Raw genomic sequence first — 21087 nt, 5'->3', positions numbered from 1 at the left:
GAAATGAAAAACTAAATAGAAGAGTCTGAACGGAAAGCAGAATTGTAGAAAAATAAAACAATGGGAATGGACAATAAGAAATGATCAAAGAAATAATTCAAGAAAATTTCCCAGAACTGGAGTATGCATTTCCAGAAGGAAAATACCCTCTGAACACAAAGAATGACAAAATGCCCTCAGTAGGGGAAAAGTAAAAAAGGAAAGAAGGAAGGAAGGAGAGAAGGAAGGAAGAAAGAACTTGAACAGAGATATACATCTATTTAATTCCAGGACACCAGGATGAAAGATGCCTGTTTATCAATTTAAGCAATTTGTTTATAGTTGCTTTAGTCTGGAATTAATATAGTAGTTTAGTAAACCCACCAAACTTTAAGAAATGAGGTCTTGGCACTCCTGTCTGACTCAATCAGAAGAGCATGCGACTCTTGACTTGGGGTAGTGGGTTTGAGCCCCATGTTGGGTGTAGAGATTACTTAAATAAATAAATGAACTTTAAAAAAGTGTTTCTAAACTAAAAAAAAATGAGGTCTTATACTAATAATGGTATACATGAATATGCACAAGGTAGTGAAAAGAACTAAATCAGAGGCACACGTTCTAGTCTTGCATCTGTCCTGTATGACTTTAGATACATCACTTCACATCTCTGGACTGCAGTTTTATCATTTGCAAATAGTTTAGATATAAAATTCTATAATTCTATTTAATTATGTAGTCATGAAATATATGACATTAACATGATTGAGTACATAATTAAAATAATTTTAAAAGTCCATATCCCAATAATACTTGTAAAGTACACCAACCTCTTCTTTCTCAAACTGCACTTCCTCCTTTTTTCTTAGATATTATGTATTATTTTATTTTTAGATGATAATGAATTCACATTTCTCTAACACTCCTCAAGATTCATTCATCCAGACATTCTCAAAATTCTAAATGATGCTATTTATAGGTGTGAGGTATATATTAGTGAATTATACAGTCATGGTACCTGTGCTCATGAAGCTTTCATTCTAGTGGGGAAGACAGTAAAAAAAAAAAATAATAAACAAACAAATAAATTTCTGTATGGGATAAATGAAGGGAAATAAGCTTCTATGAAAGAAGATATTGAAGGGAACCATTTTTAGAGTTGGTGACTGGCAAAGGAATTTCTGAGAAAGTTGCTTTCAAATGAGGATAAATAAAAGGTAGGTGAAGAGTAGGAGAATGAGCTTACCAGAAAGAGGAGGAAATACACATGAAGGTCTTGAGGGAGAAATCACACTTTCAAGGAAATGGAAGTTTGGCCAGTATGGAAGCATGGGATTCTCCAGCAGGAGAATGGTGGGAGATGAAGTTGGTAAAGATGCAGAGTCTAGATTATGCTGGGTCTTTGAATCCATGAAATATGGTTGGATTTTTTTCCAAGGGCAAGGAATAGAGATTGAATTATTTTAAACATTAAAGTGACTTCATCTAATTTACAACACATGATCCTTCTTGCTGTTATTTTATCTTTTTTGATCTTGGATACTATGCTTGGAGATAAGCAGTGAAGATATACACTTCTTTATTAAGAAAACGAAGGACAAGAAAACGAAGGACGAGGAGGTTAGATGGCTGCCTTGTGAACAGGCCCAATGATTAGTATATAGCACCAGAGCAAGACCTTGGGTTTTCCAAGTCTAGTTTCCTTAGTACATTGCCTGACACATAATAAGAACTCAATAAATACTTGTTCAATGAATGCACATCACATTAAGACACTCCAGCTACTGAGATCCATGGGTCTTTTGGTAAAGACAAATGTGTTAAATCAGCCACCAGAGGGAGTGTATACTTTCCCCATGTAATAGAAACATTGACCTTGGCAAAGACAACTGGCTGAAAAAAAATCTTTAACTGAACAAAGTGCTTTCTCCAGTTTATACCAAAAAAGATTTCATGAAATAGAATTGGCAACATCACAACAGACCCTTTGTTATGCGTTTGAGCCGGCCATCTGTCCGTGAAGCTCAGCTATGGACAGCCTCCTGACTTAGAGTTCTCCTGACTTTGTAAAAAAAAAAAAGTTCCTCCAAAGTAAAGTGTAATGAAATGGAAGTAGCAATATTTCCTGACACAATTCAAACTGTACATGCTGAACAAAAGACTTCTTATTTTTTTCTACCCAACTCTGCTGTTTTGAATTTCCTTGAACTTGCTTCAAAATAAAGTTTGGGAAGAAGAAAACTTTGCCTGTGGCACAGAAATGGTCTAAGATGGCTAGAGGAGTCTACCTGTTGAAGAGGGCTCCAATTGCCCCAAGGGAGATAGGACTGCTCGTGTCCACTCTGCAGCCGGGGAAAAAATATACAAGTGCATCTGGAAACACACACACACACACACACACACACACACACATACAAACTGTAAAAAACAATGCTTTTAAAAAAGACCTGGATCCCATGTGCCAACTACTTTTTATTCTCATTTAACAAAGCTTGAATTTTGTCAACAACCACTCGTTTGACAACATTTTGCATGGTTAGTTCTCAGATAATACATGGCTCTAGACACAGGTTTGGTCTACACATGTCAGCTTTCACCTGAATTGAGGGATCAAGGAAAGTTTCTAAGAGTTTCTTAGAAGTAAATCAACTGTCTATAATCAATTGGTGAGAACTGGTCTTTCACTATGTGCTCAGAGCTGGATTTAATCCTGTGGGAGAAATAAACAAGATACTGACACATGGTCCCTGCACACAATAACCAATTCTTTTTTTTTTTTTTTTTTGTTAGTTATTAAGGGTATTTTCCAGTTATTTAATTTTTTTTTTTTTAATTTGGGGAGCCAATATCCAGGTAGTTGACTCAGTTTAATTTTTTCCCCTGGATGTATAGGGTCATGACATAATATGCAAAGACCAGTAGATCTAAATTATTTAAATAGGAATTTACAATCACTCGAAAAATGTTGGTAAGAGTAGTAATCTTTGAGCAGAAATGAGTTTGTTGTGAAAATGCTTATGTGAGATATTTCTAGTATTTTCCAGTTATTAATTAAAATAAAAAATAAATGGCAGAAAAATTTAAAAATCTTTCCAAAACAAAACACAAGAAATTAATTATAAAGTTTCTAAGAATATAATGATTTTTTTAATTCAACATTCAACAAATATACATTGGGCCAACTATGTAGAAGGTACTAGCCCAGGTGCTGTAAAAGATTCTAAAGATGTCTATGATATACTCTTTCCCCACAAATATCTTACAAACTGGAGAGGAGAGAAGTATTTGAGGCCAAGCTCTCAAAATAGGCACTCTTAAGCTGACAAAGGTCAGGGACACAAGGAAGCTCAAACTAAGTTGTGCAGGGATTCAGAGAAGGGATAGGTTCTATAGCATTTGAGCAAAAGTACTTATGGGGGTATTAAGCAAAAGAAAGAGTAGGGACAAAAAGACAGAATTTGGAAAGCATTGGGCATAACTAGGAAATGCCATCTCATTTGACTAGAAAATAGGTTAATTATAGGACATTAGTGAGAATTAGACTTGAAAAGATCTTTTAGGACCAACATATAGAAAGCCTTGAATAGCATTTTGGGGTCCAAATTTAATTGAGCAGAGAGGTGAAATGAAAGACTCATTGGAAGTGGGCTTCAGGAAGATTGACGTATGTAAGACAAATAAAAAAAGAACACAAAGTCAAGGACATAACCACCCAAGAGACTATCGCAGGAGTCCTGACATGAGGAAGAGAATGCATAAATTTGGGTGATAACAATTGCAACAGACAGGAAGGAGAGGGGCCAAGACACAATTCAGGAAACAACAGAACATAAAAAGTGAGTTAAATAAATGGGGTGAGGCAGAGCAAAGAGTCAAATATTTTTAGTTTGCATGACTAAGGTAATATTTGCACTATTTACAAAAATAAAGAAGGCAGAAAAAGTTGAGTAGGTTTTGAGGAGAACAGGATGGTTTGGGTATTGAAAACTCTGTTCTGAGATGCGAACAGGACACATAAAAGGAGACATCCAGCAGATTCTTAGAATTATGGGTCTGGAACCCAGGAGGCAAGCGAGTTTTCTGGAGGAAAGGATTTGGGAATTGGTTCTACAGAGGTTAAGGGTCAATCACTGAGTCCATGGCAGTGGGTGACCCTGCTGAGAGAGAGAAGGGGTGGGGCGGGGTGGGGCGGGGAGGGGAGGGGAGAGGGGAAGGGAGGGGGTGTGGTGCAAAAGAATGGGAGTAGAGGCTAGGAATGCTGGGAATGTTTTTCTTTCTCAGCCAAGGAGAAACCATTTAGGAAACTTGAGAAAAACTTCGTTGCTGCAAGAGTAGGACTACCACCACAGTGTACAGGGAATGTTTTAAGAAGAAAGGGGATGTCAACAGGGTCATATGCCCTGGAGGGGGGAAGGGTGAGGGTGAGACGGAGAAAGAAAAAAAGAAAAAGAGCTGACTTTGATGATTTGAGAGTCAAAGGTGAAACAGTTACTTCACCAATTCTTGTAAGGCTTTTAAAAACATCCCTCTAGCAGAAGTCAGCTTGCAAGGGTGTAAGGAATGAAAGGCGCTGAGAATGTGGAGCCAGCCGGTGGACACACTAGTTCAGCAATGCCAGTGAGGACAGAGAGGAGAAAGAGGTGTTTGTGATGATTTGACATGCTGGGAAGGACTTTCTTACAAAGTGGGGAAAGAAACTGTTAGAAAGGATGAAGTGGCCCCCAAATGGAGAGATTAACCAAGAGATAAGATCACGGTGGGGGTGGGTGTTTATATTTGATCATCAGCCCCAGGTTGGGGGCATTAGGTTTGGTGAGGAGGACAAACCCTTCCTCTGAGGGCAAAGGAAAAGGAGAGAGTGCTATCAACAACGGGACAAAAGAACAAAGCTTAGAGGTGGAGCGCAGTGGTGAGTGGGGAACACAGGTCTTCTCAATTCAGTGAGTGAACCTGGGGCTTTTTTGAGTCAAGTGAGGAGGGTGGGTCTGAGGATTGAGAATCATAGAGAAGTTTCAATGCAGCCCTTAGGGTGGGGCCAGGGGGCACAGTGGGAGTAACAAGTGGGAGTTAAAAGACTGCTAAGCAGCAACAGATTTTTTTTTCTCTCTCTGAGCTCCTGGACCCTCTGCCTCTTGTGTGCTTTGACTTTCAGACCTGTGACTGCCTACCCCTTGCCTCCAAAGCCACAGGGTTGGAACTCATAGCTTGGTAATTTCGGGCAGTGAAACCATGCCACCTGGGACTCCTGCAAAAGGCTTTTCTAGACGCCTCCTGCCAGAAAAGAGAGGCCAAGGAACAAGGCAAAGAAGTATCACTGAAAAACAGGATTGCACACCGGCCATCTTTTTACCCCTCAGTGAGCTAACACGTCAGAATCGAGGAAATGCCAGACCTCCTTTCTTGGGAAGTGTGAGGTGTATATCAAAATACGTAAATCCTAAAAAGCTCATTGTGAAGAGCAGAGTCCTAATAATTTGTATTTCGATCACTTTTAAATATTTGTAAAGTGAGTGCTTCCAAGGATAAAGTAAATAGTCTCATTTTGTGGGGCATTTGATTAAACTCCAAACATATCAATGTTCTGGGGTGTGCCTGGTGACTCTGATAGCTTTTGGCAGGTCTGCCAAGAAAGTGCAAATCTGAGGGGAGCCCCAGGGAAACAAGGAAACTATTCTCCCAGGAGCAGGTTGCAGGGCTGTGCAAGAAATGCTCAGATTCTTGTCTCCCCCATGAAGAGGAGATTAGAATGGAATAAATTAGCAATGTGGGCAAGAGCTGTTACTATATAACAATAACACTTTGTGCTCCATTCAAGGGACTCCAAGTCCTTTGACAGGACTCTTTGGACTCAAGAAGGCACTTGCTAAGCACATCCCAGGTCCAGAGAGAAGTGTGTCTCCCATAATATTCTCACTCTCTGCTTTTTTTCCAACCAACTTCTTGCCTTCTTTCCTTTCTGCTCACTTCTGCCCACCCTTTATAACTATGATATCTGCTTTTGTCTGGAGGAAGCAAAACTTACTGAGTATCCACTTGTAGTAGTAATAGAGACATTCATTTATTGAGATCATTGTGTGATCATCACAAATACTGTATGATATCCAAGTGATGGTCAAAAATATTTACCAATAGGTTTCACACAGCTGCCAACCAATCAGAAGTGATTTGGAAGTTGCACTGGAGCCAACATCAGAGGTACCCACTGTGCCAAGCATTACCTCCTAGCTGCTGGAGTGTGGAAACGTCCAGGGGTCCCAGGACTGGGTGGGGGCTGAATGCACAGATTAGTAGAGATGGGGGACACTTGAGTGGCAAAACTTATACCAACTGGTGCAAAAGTATGTCAATGTTTAGACAATTAGTACTGTTGAATCTTAGCCCCAACTTATCTCCATAGGACAGATAGAAATGGAACCACAGAGGTTTTAAATACCTCACCCAAGGCTGTCCATTGAGTATAAGGATTGGGACCCAGTGACCCTACTGCAAGGCCTTTTCCACCCCTCTTGTTGGCTCTCTGCCTACTTTCCTTAGTCTGTCACTGTGTGCTTAGATATGAGAGTACATAGTATTCTGGAGAGGGCATGCGAGGGCACCTAAGGACTCCCAGGAAACCTCTAAACCTGCATCTGTTAACTCTCTGTTCATCCCATTAAAAGTTTTCTCAGTAGTGTCAAGGTCAGAAGGGGAGGGAGTGAGAAAAAAATTGACTGAAAAGAAAGCCTGTTATTTCCTCTTTTCCCCACAGAGAGCAAGAACCTTGTTTATTTTATTCCTTGGGATACCAACAGAACCCAACATGTGGTTGACACCCAATACAACTTTGTTGAATGAATGAATGAATGACTTCTTCCCTTTCTACAACACTTTATATTCTTTCTCTTAAGATTTTATGTATTTATTTGAGAAAGAGAGAGGGTGTGAGTGAAAGAGAGAGAGAGAGCACAAGCTGGGGGGAGAGGCAGAGGGAGAGGGTGAAGCAGACTCCCCGCTCAGTAGGGAGCCTGATGCGGGGCTAGATCCCAGGACCCCAGGATCATGACCTGAGCGGAAGGCAGACACTTAACTGACTGAGCCACCCAGGTGCTCCATATAGCACTTTATATTCTTGTAAAGTGCCTTTACACCTGATCTCACTGGACCCTTAGAAAGTTCAGCAGAATTATAGGGTAAATATTGTGATTTCCACAGATGAAGAAGCTAAGATGCAGAGGGCTGAAGTGGTCTGCCCATATCACAAAACTAACTAAGGTGGAGCCAGGCTTGGGCCCTGCCAACTCCTGGTCTGGGGCTCTTTCTCCCACATTGTGGGCTTTGCTGAATATGAATAGAAGTTAACATAATTGGAAAAACAAAAGAACTTATAATTTACAACCCATCATATATTTGGTGATACCATGAAGGAGCAATGGGTCTTGTTCCCTTTCCTGCTTACCCAATGCACACCCCAATTCACCACATCACCAGACCCAAGGAAGCCCCCTCACTCTTTCCAGGGCTCAGCCACATCAACTGCACGTAGCACCTAGCTTTATCTTTTTGTGTTTTTCTTAAGTGAATTTCCCCAGGGAATTATATTTGTGACCTATACCAGCTGGCACGGGCCTCCCTTCCTAAGTTCAAATATGACGTTTAATGAACAGAAAAGACTAATGTCCATCTAACTATGGAGAATGCCTGCTCTTATAATTCCCTCTCCGAGGCCTCCAGAAGGTGAGGGAAGTGGATGACTTTGGGCAGTTGCTATCTTCTTTTTCCTCTTTACCTGTTACAAAAGCTCCCCAAGTTTGGTTCCTGGACCAGAGGCATTGGGATCACCTGAGAACTTCTTAGAAATGACAAATTCTCAAGTCCCAGACCTACTAGAATCAGAGGCTCTGAAGTGAGGTTCAGGGATTTATGTTTTAATAGCCCTCCAGGTGATTCTGGTGCATGCAAAAGTTTGAGGGCTACTATCCTATTAAATCCTATTTTTTTTTCTACCTGAGGCAGGGAGTCACCTCCTGTTCCCATGGGGTTCTCTGGGGATTGCTTGACTCACTGTTTTCTAATCCCTTCTTTCTCCATATGCAAACCTGTAGTATAGTCTTGTTAATGACAATATTAATTTAATTCCCTGGAGAAAGGGCTGCACTAGATGATCCACTGGGATTTTTTTCAAATTGAGAACCTCTGATTCTTCAAGGGAACCACAGCTAAGCAGATGGCCTTCAAGAAGGCAGAGGAGGACTCCTGCCTACTAATCTTCCTCTTGCTGCGGGCCCAGGACTGGAGTGAAGTGAGGACATAGGCCAGTTGCCAGCTCTTAGTTACAGCCCCAGGAGATCTTTGATGTTCTCCCCTTGCAGTCTGGGGTCCCTGTTTTCAAGAATTTATCAGAATGACCCAGACTTAGCAAACTTGCTCTATGTACCTTGGACAAAATAACCGCTGAGTCAATTCTATGAGGAGTCTTGGATTGTCAGACTAAAAACTTGTTTATAGTTGATTTCCTCTGGCAAACTGCTATCAGATGCAAAAACTGGTGTCATTGGTTTGGAGTATAGTTGATTATTCTCAGCATTTGCATTACGTAGGTAGTCAATGCAAGAGCATTTAGCAAATATAAAAAAGAAATAGTCCAGTTCCGCCTCCACATCTCACTCACTCCCACCCTTCCCTTCTTTCCAAATACCCATCCCTGAAAAGACAACCTGAGGACTCAAAACAAGGATAATTTATCCACATTCTGGAAATTCTGAAATATTTAAGAAAGAAGGAACCTAATACCTGTTCATTCGCTGGGTTCTGATATGCTTTCCCTTTTTAAGCCTCTACGATCTACTTCTCATTGATTCATCTTGCCAACCAGAAAACTACTTGACTCCTAAACTTTGTAAATTTCCCTTCTTCCCTCTTCTGGGTTCTTCAAGTTATGAAAGCACAATTAGTGAATGGAGAGATGGTCAAATTGGATAAGACCAAAATATTACAATCTCCATTGAAGGCAACAGGTGAAGGTCCTAGAATTGGATTCATGAGACTCAGGTTCCAACCAGGGTTTTGCCACTGGTCACTTGAGAGAGTGATCTGAGTGGCAGATCACTGCTCCACTCTGGGCCACTGCAAAAACAAAGGGACTGAGCAAAAACAGATCTCTAGTCTGTTTTCCAACTTTCTGATACTGACAGTAGGCACATATGACATAGGTACATCCTATTTAGGGGTTTTATTGTCCTTGTCTGGTAACCCAGGCTTGGGGGCAGCAGATAGACTTTAATTTGTTTGCCAATTTGATCAATTGGTATCAACTGTCTGGAATGTGGGAAAGGTTGTCACGATTGACTGAAAGGTCAGCCCTGGGTGTGAATGGAAGAAATGGGAGAACCAGGTGTTTATATTCGCAGTGCTTTGTTTCTTTCATAGCTCTTTTACAACTAGCAGTCATTTTATGTATGTGTCTGTTTAAGTGTATCTTAGCTGCCTAAATATAAATACCATCATATCATAAAGTTTAGTGCCTGACACAAAGCCTATTACCTGATAGGTGCTCATTAATATTTTTTGAATGGATGAATGAGACTAAATAACTTAAGGGCATGTCCAGAACAATAGAGCAGCAGCAGGAAAGGACTTCACCAGCACTGGGCATGTAGAAAGAAGAGCCCCATTCCATGTATATTCTAAGGGTCCTTACTAACTCTGATTTTTATTTTCTCTAAGACTGAACATCAATTTACAACTTTGTGGAGAAGAGGATAGAGGTGGTGGAAGGAGGAATTTTACTGGGATTCAATGAGTACTTTTTTTGGATATTGGTTCCTTTTTGGATGTTTTCATTGAGAGTTTGAATAGGTAGCAGTTAGGTTGAGAAAAGATTCAAAAGGGAGTGTAGCTACTCTGTATTGCTCTGATTTTCCAACTACCAGGTGAATTTTCCTTGAGTTTTGAAGACCTCACTCTGCTCCCCTTTACTCTTCGTTTATGTTGGAGGGTGCATATTATTATAGTTGGGTATTCGACTTTACTGAAAGCTGGGAGAAAGGGAGGCTTTCTTGGTAAGCTTGGCCCTGTGGCTTGGCAGTCACACAATAAAATGACTTTATCCCCAAACCAGATGTTCAAGTTGTTTTAATAATATCTTATGATCCCTCCTCTAAATAAAACAAAAACTCACTCTATCAGTATATTCTCTAGGATTAGAAGTTCGATCTCTGCTCTTTGGTTTTACTCACCAGAAGGTAGCACCAAGACAAAATTGGAATAAATCCCTGGCAAAACTCAGACTTGGTTTGGGATAATTTGCTCTGGATTCTGTGTAAAATTACCTGAGCTTATCAAGATAACTCCCTAAATGCCTTGTAAAGTTTCTAGGTAGACACTGGTCTCTGTTACCAGGAATAGTATTGGGACATAGAGCAAATCCTTCTAGAGTGGGACTGATTCTCATTATCCTTGCACAATCAATTTACCTGGAACCTTAATTCCAAGTAAGCTTTTCCAGTGTATGTGAAGTTGGATTCAATGATTGTTGGGGACTCCAACTCAATGATTCTGAGACTGTTTAAAAAATAACTCACTGACTTGTCCAGACTTTCCAAATTTGCATTTAATTGGATCACCATCATCAGGGGCTATTGACTCAGGGTTTAACCCTTAGGAGTCAAAGGATGATCCACTTGAACCTTTTGTAGGATTATGGGTTTTCTCTGAGATTCAGGGATTCTTCTGTTCAGTTTTATGTTTTCATATAGCACCCTTTCCCTTTCTCCCATAGCAATATCCCAAATTGTGCTTAGACAGTTCTAATTAATGTCTACACCCCCCACAGTAAACTTCAAGCCTCCTATAAACAGGAACCATGTATGTTTTCTCACCTCAGCCCCCAGAAGAATGCTTAACACAGACAGGTTCTCCCTCAATAAATATCTATTGAAAGAATTAACAAATCAGTGGATGCAATAAGCATTGCTAACAAGTATAGCAGTAAGCATTCTTATGGAAATGCTCTTGAAAAGTTGGAAGTAAATTGCATTTTTTTCTTAATTAATTAAACAAATATTTCTTGAGCAACAGGTTCTAGGCACTGAGAGATGAAAATTTTTGTCCTTAAATAATTTACAGGCTCAGGGGGGAAGCAAACAAGAAATTAGACAATTATAATTGATGCCATATGAAAAAGAAGAGCAGTAGGTTTTGTAGAAATACAGAAAGCAATATCTGGCTCAGTCTGGAAAAGATAAAATTCTCAGAGGGGGTGATACCCAGTCTTGAAGATTCGGTGAGGGCAATCAGTTCAAGAAATGCCTCTAGCAACAGATCCTCAACACAAGAGGTGACACGTCTTTATCCTTTCTTGTACATACTTCCTATAGCATCAGTAGCCAAATAGGGGAGACAATATAGCAAAGAAGTTAAGAGCCCAGTCCCTGGCAAGAATCTTGCTTCAATCCCACTCATAAGCTATGTGACCTTGAGCAATTTACTTAAGCTTTTTATGTCTCAGGTTCTTTATTTTAGAATGAGAACAATAGTAGTATTAGCCTCATGGGATTTCATGAGGAATAAATGAAACAAAACATGCAAAGCACTTAGTATAAACCTTGACACATGGATGAACTCCATCAATATTGGTTATTATTATCATTGCCATTGCTGATGAGTACTTCATGGATGTGGCACATGTTGAGGGCTTGGTTTTGAAATAATAAGAGAGAGAACAATGAGTTAGAAAAGGACCACACTAATTAAAAAAATAACTATATCAACTGTGTCTAAATAATGACCACTAGTTTTAGCCCACCCACCAATCTTCCATGGGATAGTTCTGATATCACTGATTATCTGAATAACAAAATAGAAAATCCATGGATCTCAATATATCACTTTCAAACCTGCCTCCTCAGTTCCCGAACAGATTAAGAAATTAAATCCACAACAGCATCATATTTATAAATATGTGAAGAGCAATCTACCTGTCCAAGTTAAATATTAATTTCAAACCCATTTAATCAACCTTTACTGAGCACCTTTCATATGCATGAGCATCGAGGATGACTGTGAAATGATCCCTATTTGCAGAACTCAGAGCCTTGTGAAGCAGATGAATACATACACAGAAAATTAGAATATAACAAATGTATTAAGTGCCAGAGAGGAAGTCTGCATAAAGGGTTACTGAAGAATTGAGAAGAGAGCAATACCTTCATCCAGGAGTCAGGAAAGTCTCCACAGAAGAGAAGTAGGAAAAAGTTGAGCAAATATGAGAAAGGCAAAACCTCTCCGATTCACTTTGATATATCGACCAGGCTTAGGAAAGTACTTTGTCATAGAGATGCTCAATAAATAGCTATCACATTGCTGAATGGATGAATAAAGAGGTTAATTTTCCCTACTACCCCATTCTTTTCTACCCCCTCCTCCCAACAACATCTTTCCACATGCTCTCTTCAACCCCAGGGGGAACCTCCATTTCATTACTCATCCCTTTCACTGCCTGGTCTTTTGTAAACCTCTCAAAGGCTTCCTCTAGTATTGCTCAACAAACACAGGTGTCCCGGGTGAAGCATGCAGCATTTAAATCATGAGGAAAGCCTGACACAAATGAGCATTTCCCACTAATTTTTCACTGGAGAATGTGAAGTGCCGAATCAAGGGAGGACAGTGTGTGCTGTGTGGTCATTGTAATAAGCATGCCATGTCCCCCCTGGCCTTTTCCCCTGAACTCTCCTGAAGAGACAAGTGTCAGGTCTGCTAAGTTTCATACATGTCTACATACACAGACAGAAAACACAGGCTCCCCCTGGCGCCAAGAGGGCTGAACCCAGAATACCCTGTGCCCACTCACTACCTCATCAGAAAAATAGGAAACCCTAAAGGAATCTAGGAAATGAGACCCCCCAAACCATCCCATGGCTGCAAGCAATGTAATGTTTCACTCAGGGCCAAGTCCTGTGTTCTGTCCAATCCATCCTTCCACTCTGCAACAGCCCCACCCCCTCTTTATCCTTTCCGCACCCAGATTTTATTCTCAGCGCTAGACAGCCAACAGTCTAAAAGGTCTTCCAAGCAAAATTACATTTCTTTCTCTTTTCATCCCCAGAGCATGGTGTATCCAAACCACGTGGCAACTTCGCTCCTCATAAATCAATTGTTTAATTGACAGAAGAGATTTGTTTAGAGGCTCCCAAAACTCAAAATTCATATGACCCATCTTCCCCAAATGCCCAGAAGACCTTGATGTCTATTGTTTTTCCAGGAACTTTGCAACTTCCACAGTCTGGAGAAGGGTCAAGTGCCTGCATTCCAATTTTCTCCCCATTTTTCTGGTCTGAGAAGACAAGAATATCATCTGGGATTTATGGAAAACTATATATAATCTGTGTGGCCTCTTTGCATGAGGATGAGATGGAATGCTTGGATGAATAATTTTTTCTTATCCATAGATTGCCCACAACACTATGCAGAGAACTCTTCAAGTTTTGAACTTAAAAACCTCCAAATATTTAAGGAAGCATTTTAGAAAGTTCAGCGGAGGAGGGGGGGTTGCGGCGCCTGGGTGGCTCAGATGGTTGAGCATCTGCCTTCGGCTCAGGTCATGATCCCAGAGTCCTGGGATTGAGCCCCACATTGGGCTCCTGGCTCAGTGGGGAGTCTGCTTCTCCCTCTCCCTCTGCCTCTCCCCCTGCTCATGCTCTCTCTCTCTCTCTGTATCTCTGTGTCTCAAATGAATAAATCAAATCTTTTTTTAAAAAAAAGTAAGTTCTGGGAGAATAAAGAGTGCTAAGATTATAGGGGAAAAGAAATGGAGAGAAGAGAATTGAAGCAGAAGGAAAAAGAAGAGGACAAGAACAATAATGAGAGGAGGCTTATATCCAGACGTCTATGGCGGGTGGCCCTGGGTAGTATTTTTTAAGCTTCTTCCTTTAAGCAGAACTTCCATTTAGATGCAATTCTAAATTCCCATAGAGGGGTAGTCAAAGTCTGTGCACTGATTTATGTAGGGTGTTTTAGAATATCATGGAATGAGCAGCCAAGAAGTGAGAGGCAACATGTTCCCAGACGAGCTCTGCTATTTTTAATCAGAGAATGTGGATCATTGTGTCAGTTCTGCTAATAAAAGCAAGTGATCTTGGGCACATCTTCACCTGGCTAGCCTCAGCTGCACATTTTATATCCTCACCCAAGTCCAACCACATCTCACCACCCTCCCTATGACTACTATTGTCCTTACACCATAGTCTTCCTCCTGGGGAATTGTAACAACATCAGAAAGATCTGAAAAAACTATCAGCCTCAGATACCCAGTTGTGGACACATATTAGAATCACCTGGGCAGCTATTAAAAATACCAAGCCTAGGCCAGCCTGTTAAATGGTTAAAAGGACGTCTATGGCGGGTGGCCCTGGGTAGTATTTTTTAAAAGCCCTCCAGATGATTCTAATGAGCCTGCCTGGACTGAGAATCACTGTTCTAGCCTAGTCTCTGGGAAATTATTTATTTATATATTCAAAAGACATTCCTGAGTGCCTACAGGGTATCTGGGCTTTGCTGGGTATTTAGTAGTGAACATAACAAAATCCTAAGCTCTTTTACATTCAAATGGGGAGAGGAAGACAATAGATAAATAAATCACATAGTTCCAGATAGTGATATGTGCTATAAAGAATATAAGATGTGATGTAATAGAAAGTAACTGGAGGGGTACCTGTATAGTCAGAAAAGATTGCTCTAGAATATGATTTTGGGACTATGAAAAGGATCCTACCAGAGGATTAGGAAAAGAGCATTCCCAGGCAGATAAATAGCAAGTGCAAGGGCCCTGGGGTACTTGGCGAAGATACTGAAAGGCCAGCACTGTGGGAGCAAGGACCTTCAGTAAAACAGGATGGTGATACCTGCCCCCAAGTTATCACACTGCTATGTTGCAAAGATATGTGAGGTGTCAGGAAGCACCTGAGAAAGAAAAGCCCAACAAAAATACAAGGGTGTGCTGTTTCATTGTTATCACACTTTTCTAATGTAACTCAATGACCCAGATACCAGATGACAGCCCCATAACATTTATTTACTGACTTAGCTGTGGAACCCAATATTTCACTGTGATGCAATTGTAGAATCCAGGCCTGGACTTTTCTGGGAAGTCCTGGATAGATTCTGTAGAGATACAGCTATGTTACAGAAATCTGTGATGAAATGCTGAGACAGGTTTCCCTTTATTAGGCTCAACTCTCCTGATGCAAGAGACAAAGTTCAAAGTAAAAATGAAAAGTTCTTAAAATGTGCCACAGGAGGATGGGTTACCATGCTGCTAACTTGGGTAATGGGCTACCCAGATGGCCTCCTCCTTAGGCAACCTGACAGCTTGCCTTTTGCAACATTCCATACCTCCACCCAGAGATGGGAATACAGAAATTCTAATCATATTACCACTTTCTACCATACCTGAGAAAGGTACTTTGGTAAAAGGATAGTCTTTTTTTTTTTTTGGTTAAAATTTGTTTCATTAATGTTTTTAATCATCTTTAATCTTGTAACACACACTTGCATTTTCCTTATTATAAAACTGAAATAGAGAAGGCAGAAGTGTTTTTGAATATGACCCCTGATCTCCAGATGTAGCTAGTATTAACAGACAGTTGCTGTGCATTCATGTACCTACATATGTGCCTGTGTCATGGAAGATGTGCAGAATCTTTTTCTTTTTACATAAATGGCATCATAGTGAATGTCTCCAAAGGGATCTGCACAAGGATACTTACTGTGAACATTCACTGTCAGTAGGGGAATAGTTGAATGTGTTGTGATATATTCAAATTTGGGGATTCTATATAGCTCTTTAGAAGAATAATGCAACTCTAATGAACAGTTAAAGCTTCAAGAACCACTGCTATATTTCCTTAACCTTTTTTGGACTTGATTTCATTGTTCCTTCAGTCATGTCTCAGGAGTCAGGGAGGTTTAGCCAGTTACACACAGAAAGGTAAGGCATCTGGAGGAGACAAGAGGAGCAGGCCCCATACCTTCCAAGAGAGGTGAGATGGGGAGACAGAGTGAGAGAGAGGGTTCGGTTTGGTAAGCCAAGCATAGCCAAGGGTATACAGCAATCTTGTCATAGGCCAGGCAATTTAGTAGCAATTGGGAGAGAGCAAAAGGTGAGTTCCAGGAGGTGGATGAAGCTCAGAAATAGATAATTCAAAACAGATTGCCACTTTGACATGCTCAGCTGTGGACGGTCCTATTAGTGGTAGCTGGGTTCTGGGGACTAGGCTGGAATTCAAGGTCAGGACTGTCAGTCCTCAGAGAGGAGCAAGGAAGAATAAGGTAGGGTCACTCTTCATTATTCTGTGTGTGTATGTGTGTATCACCAAACATCTCCTATGTGTTAAGCACTATTCTAGGTGCTACAGATACAGCTCTTGATAAGCTCAATTCCTGCCATTATATAAATACACAAATAATCTATTTTCAAAGAGTGATAAATATATAAGGACTTAGAGAGGGTCAAGTGCAGACTACATGAGATGGAGTCAGGGCAGGCCTTTCTGAGGAATAGACATTGCAATAGACAACTAAGTGAAGCAAGGAATAGAGCCAGATAAATCTAAGAAGATACATGGTATGTTTAAATGGATACTCAAAGGGAATTGGAAGGAGATAGATACTTCAATCCACCTTGCTTCATTCATTCATTCATTCATTCATTCATTCATTCGTTAAGTATTTGTTGAGGACCCACTGTGTAAAGCACTCTGATAGGCCTCAGGGACACAATAATAAACAAGGTAGACAGGGTCCTGCCCTCATGGAGTTTATATTCTATTAGGGAGAGAAAGAAATAGGCATAAGAAATGTCATGTGCAAATCCAAAGATATGAAAAAGCATAAGTGTTGAGTGTTTGAGGAACTGAAAGAAGGCTACTGTAGTTGGAGTCAACTGGGATGGGTCTGGGAGAGTGACACTGGAGATCAGAGAGGTTGGTAAGAGCAGGGTCTTATAGGATCTTATAAATCAGGGCAAGACTTTGTATAAATTCAAAATTTAATTGGAAAACATTGAAGACTTAAAGCAGGAAATGGAGCAAGGGGATGACATGGTCTGGTTCATATTTTAACGCCTATTAAATACAGAGAATGGATTGGAGAGAGGCAATGGGGCATCAGAGATATGAGTTGGGGTGTTGTTGGAATAGCCTGGGCTACAGTGATGGCAGTGGAGACAATAAGAATATTTAAGAGATATCTCAGACATGGAATCCATAGCCTTGGGGATAGATTGGGATCAAGGATGAAAGAGAGGCAAAAAGACAGGTTGACTCCTAGGTAGGTACCTGACAGAGGTGGATGCTTATTCCACATCTGAAATGGACAAGGCTGTGGGAGACTCAATTGATTTACACACATCTCTCCTGCCTCTCTGAACTACCTACCCCTTTAGATGGTGCCTTTTCAATAACTAATAAGCTACCCAGTAACATACTACAGTCCTTCCAGATATTTTTAAGTTAATTTTATTCTTTATTAGTAATATATTACATGGTTCAAAAAATTAAATGATACAAGTCTTACAGAATAAGGTATACACTAAGAAGTCTAGCTACTAGCTACTAGCCTTCCCCATGCAACAAGCTCAGTGGCTTAAAACAACAGTTTATTTAGCTTGTGAATCTGTAGTGGGCTGAATAAGTTTTCTAGTCTGGGTGATCTTGATGGAACTCTGCTGACTATACTCCATGCTTCTGGGGTTAGTTGACCACTTGGCTGGAGGCTGGTGATCTAGGATTGGTGTGATAATTATACTGTGTTCACTTAGCTTACCTGCAAGTACATTTCCCTTCCCTATATAATTCTGGATTAAGGTAGACAACACAAGATACTTGCATGATGTTTGGAGGGTAGAAGGAAGTGACTGACATTATGCTTGGAATGTTGGTTTAGGGCCCCAGGTACCACTGTAGCTCCTGCACTTTGTTGTTGACCAACTGGGTCACCCTTTGCCATGGGGCATTGGCAAGATCCACACTCCTTCAGCTCCTATGGATTTCCTCCTGCTTTCCTGAGTCCTGAACCAGGCACATGTACATATCCACAGCAAAGAAATTTGATGCAATTGGAGACAGGCACAGGTTCCAGTTTGTCCTCAATCTCTTGCTTTGTATTCACCTTTTCTTTTTGACTACCTGCCCTGCTGACATTCAGTGACTTCAGGAACAGCATCAGATAAAAAAGCAGAAGCCTTCCATAGATTTCTTTAGCAGCTCTCCTTTGTGGTCTCTGGCTAATGTCTTTTAATTGTGCAAGGTCTAATCCTTCTAATACAGCCTTTATTCCATATCACTCTGCAGTTGATAAGCTGTTGACTAGGTTATGGGGGTGGGAAGTGGGTAGGCAGTTGGATCATGTGTATCTCATCATCTTTTGGGCTAGCCTGGGCTTCTTCACATGGCGCTCAGAGGGCTCCAAGAGCAGCAAGACAAGGCAATTCCCCAATTCTGCTTGCCTCACATTGGCCAAAGAAAATTACATGGTCAAGCCCAGAGACAGTGTGGCAAGACACTATCCAAAAAGAGTGGAGAAAGAGAAGTGTGAGCCAGTGAATTTATTACAGCAAACAAGTCACATCACTTGTGTTGGTTTCTTCTGTATCCCTCCAGCATTTCCTCATGGGAACACAAGCAAATATAAATACGTAGTTTACCTTCTTCTCCCTAGAAAGTACATTCCTCTTTCTCATGTAAAAGACAGTACACCATATGTACTGCTCAGCCATTTCCTTTTTTCAACAACATATCTTAGCAATATATAGTGTTCTATTTTTTATATAGCTGCATAGTATTTCTTTGAACGTATTAGAGTTTACTTAATTAGTACCTCATATGTGGACACTTTTGCTACTTCAACAATGCTGTAAAGAATCAATTTGTACCTCGGTCATTTTTATTCACGCTGTCAACCTTTTAGTTTAGCATATTTTATAGTTTCCTCCAGTGATTACCTTACAAGCTGATATTTTTCCCTGCATTTGTCATATTGGTGTCATACAGTCTGAGCATCCAACTTATCTCTTGATGGGAAGGCATTGGGAAAGTCATCTATGTATCCTTAGTGGAGTCATTCTCAAACTTTAATGTACAAAACATTCACTAGGGAGTGGGGCTAAATAAACATTCAGATTCCCAGGTCTCAGTCTCCAGATCCTCTGAGAAGTAGTTCCAGAGTGGAGCTTGAAATCTGTATTTTTAAATAAGCACCTCAGATCATTAGGAAGCAGAGGACCTGCTACACACTCAGAAGCAGGTTTTCAAATACTGGTTACCTGTATTTGGCTCACAAGAGGATGATACATTCTCAGGAAAACACAACCCGCAATTTGAGGCAAATGTCACATTTGTTGATTCAATTCATCTTCTCTTGATATTGCCCACCCCCCTACCCCACTGCATATTATGGGATAAAAGGTGTTATGGTGATGGGATAAAGGTGCAGAATTAGAAGGTAGTGGTGAAAGATTCCTTAATTTGGACAGAAGCCCAGCCTATGTACAAGTAGACTCTGAGATGCCAAGAGGCAGCTTGAGTTCAATGGAGTTTTCAAAGATTCAAGCCAGACTGAGTTCTCTCCTTGCTGTGTTCCAGGAAAACAACACTCCAGGAAAACAACATGATTGGCAGAGCAGCGTAGATGCCAGTAGTGGTAACAGAGCCTGAGAACAGGCACTAAGAAGAATTCCCAATACCAAGTGCACAGAGAGAAATGAGATTCTGGAATGTGGGCAGGCTCTAAGATGTTATTCAACCAAGGGCTTTAAGATGGAGTCAGACAGGCTTCTGACTACAGCCACATTACCTGAACCTTTGTTTTATTAATCCAGTATCCACTATAAAATAATTACTGATGAAGTTCCTTTCTTATGCACTCTTGTAGAGCAATGCTCCTTTCCTTCAAAATACCTCACGTCTTTTTAGTGTGGTTAATTGATTAGCATTTGTTTCTACACAGAAAAGGCCAAAAGCTCCACAAAAGCAGGAGTCTGACTGAATTTTGCCTCTGCTGCTTACCAGATTAACTCATTGAAGTTACAATGATAGGATACAAAGCAAAGGTCGTATCTAGATGTGAATGTGTCACACTACGCCTGGGTAAAAAGAGACCAGGTTTAAACGATATGGAACCAGAAACAAGTTTGTTGAAAACTTTTCTAATTGTTACACATATAAGACTATAAGCAGAGGATTCATTCATTTCTCATAGAATCCTACTTACAATAAATGCTACATGCATCTATTATTTTTCTTTTTTTAATTGGAAAAAAAAGGAAATGGAATTTATCATAAAATATCTATGTTTGTAGGGCACAAATCTACATTGGTACTATAAAGTTTGATCAACAAAAATACAATATTTTTTATTCTCTTTGCAGAAAATATTTAAGGAGCAATTAAAGAATATTCAAACAAAAATTTTATTTAGAAAATATATCAATGTGCCAGACAGCTAACAAAAATGTTATTTTATGATATATGTGTGTTATTTGTCAGCTTTTAAAAATCTGTAATTTATTGTGATTTCTTTTCCTATAATCACAATTTTATTTTTCTGAATGAGGGTCCCCTCAAATCAGGATCTGCCTATGGGCACTCCCATGATTTTTCTGTACACATTTAGGTAACAAACAGTTGTACAATTACTTTATTTTTAAAAAATTTTTTAAAGATTTTATTTATTTATTTGACAGAGAGTGAGAGAGAGAGACAGCAAGAGCAGGAACACAAGCAGGGAGAGTGGGAGAGGGAGGCTTCCTGACAAGCAGGGAGCCCAATGTGGGGTTGGATCCCAGGACCCTGGGACTATGACCCAAGCGGAAGGCAGACGCTCAACGACTGAGCCACCCAGGCACCCCATGTACAATTACTTTAAATTGAGATCATAGTCTCAATTTAGAAAGTTTAATGAGATTCTAAAATGTTAAAAAAAAATCCCAAATTGATTTCAAGTTAATTATTCTTTCCTTCTTACTTAGGGTGTATTTCAGGTTGGAAAACTGCAGTCAGGAAGGGGAAGGTTGGTGGATTTCTTCTATATTTTCCTATCCTATCTTCTCTTCTCTCTCCATCCACTCCCTCCTGGCCAGCA

Source organism: Phoca vitulina, unplaced genomic scaffold (assembly GCF_004348235.1).
Source record: "Phoca vitulina isolate PV1807 unplaced genomic scaffold, GSC_HSeal_1.0 scaffold19, whole genome shotgun sequence".
NCBI lineage: Eukaryota > Metazoa > Chordata > Mammalia > Carnivora > Phocidae > Phoca > Phoca vitulina.
Note: the sequence above shows the minus strand (reverse complement) of the source record.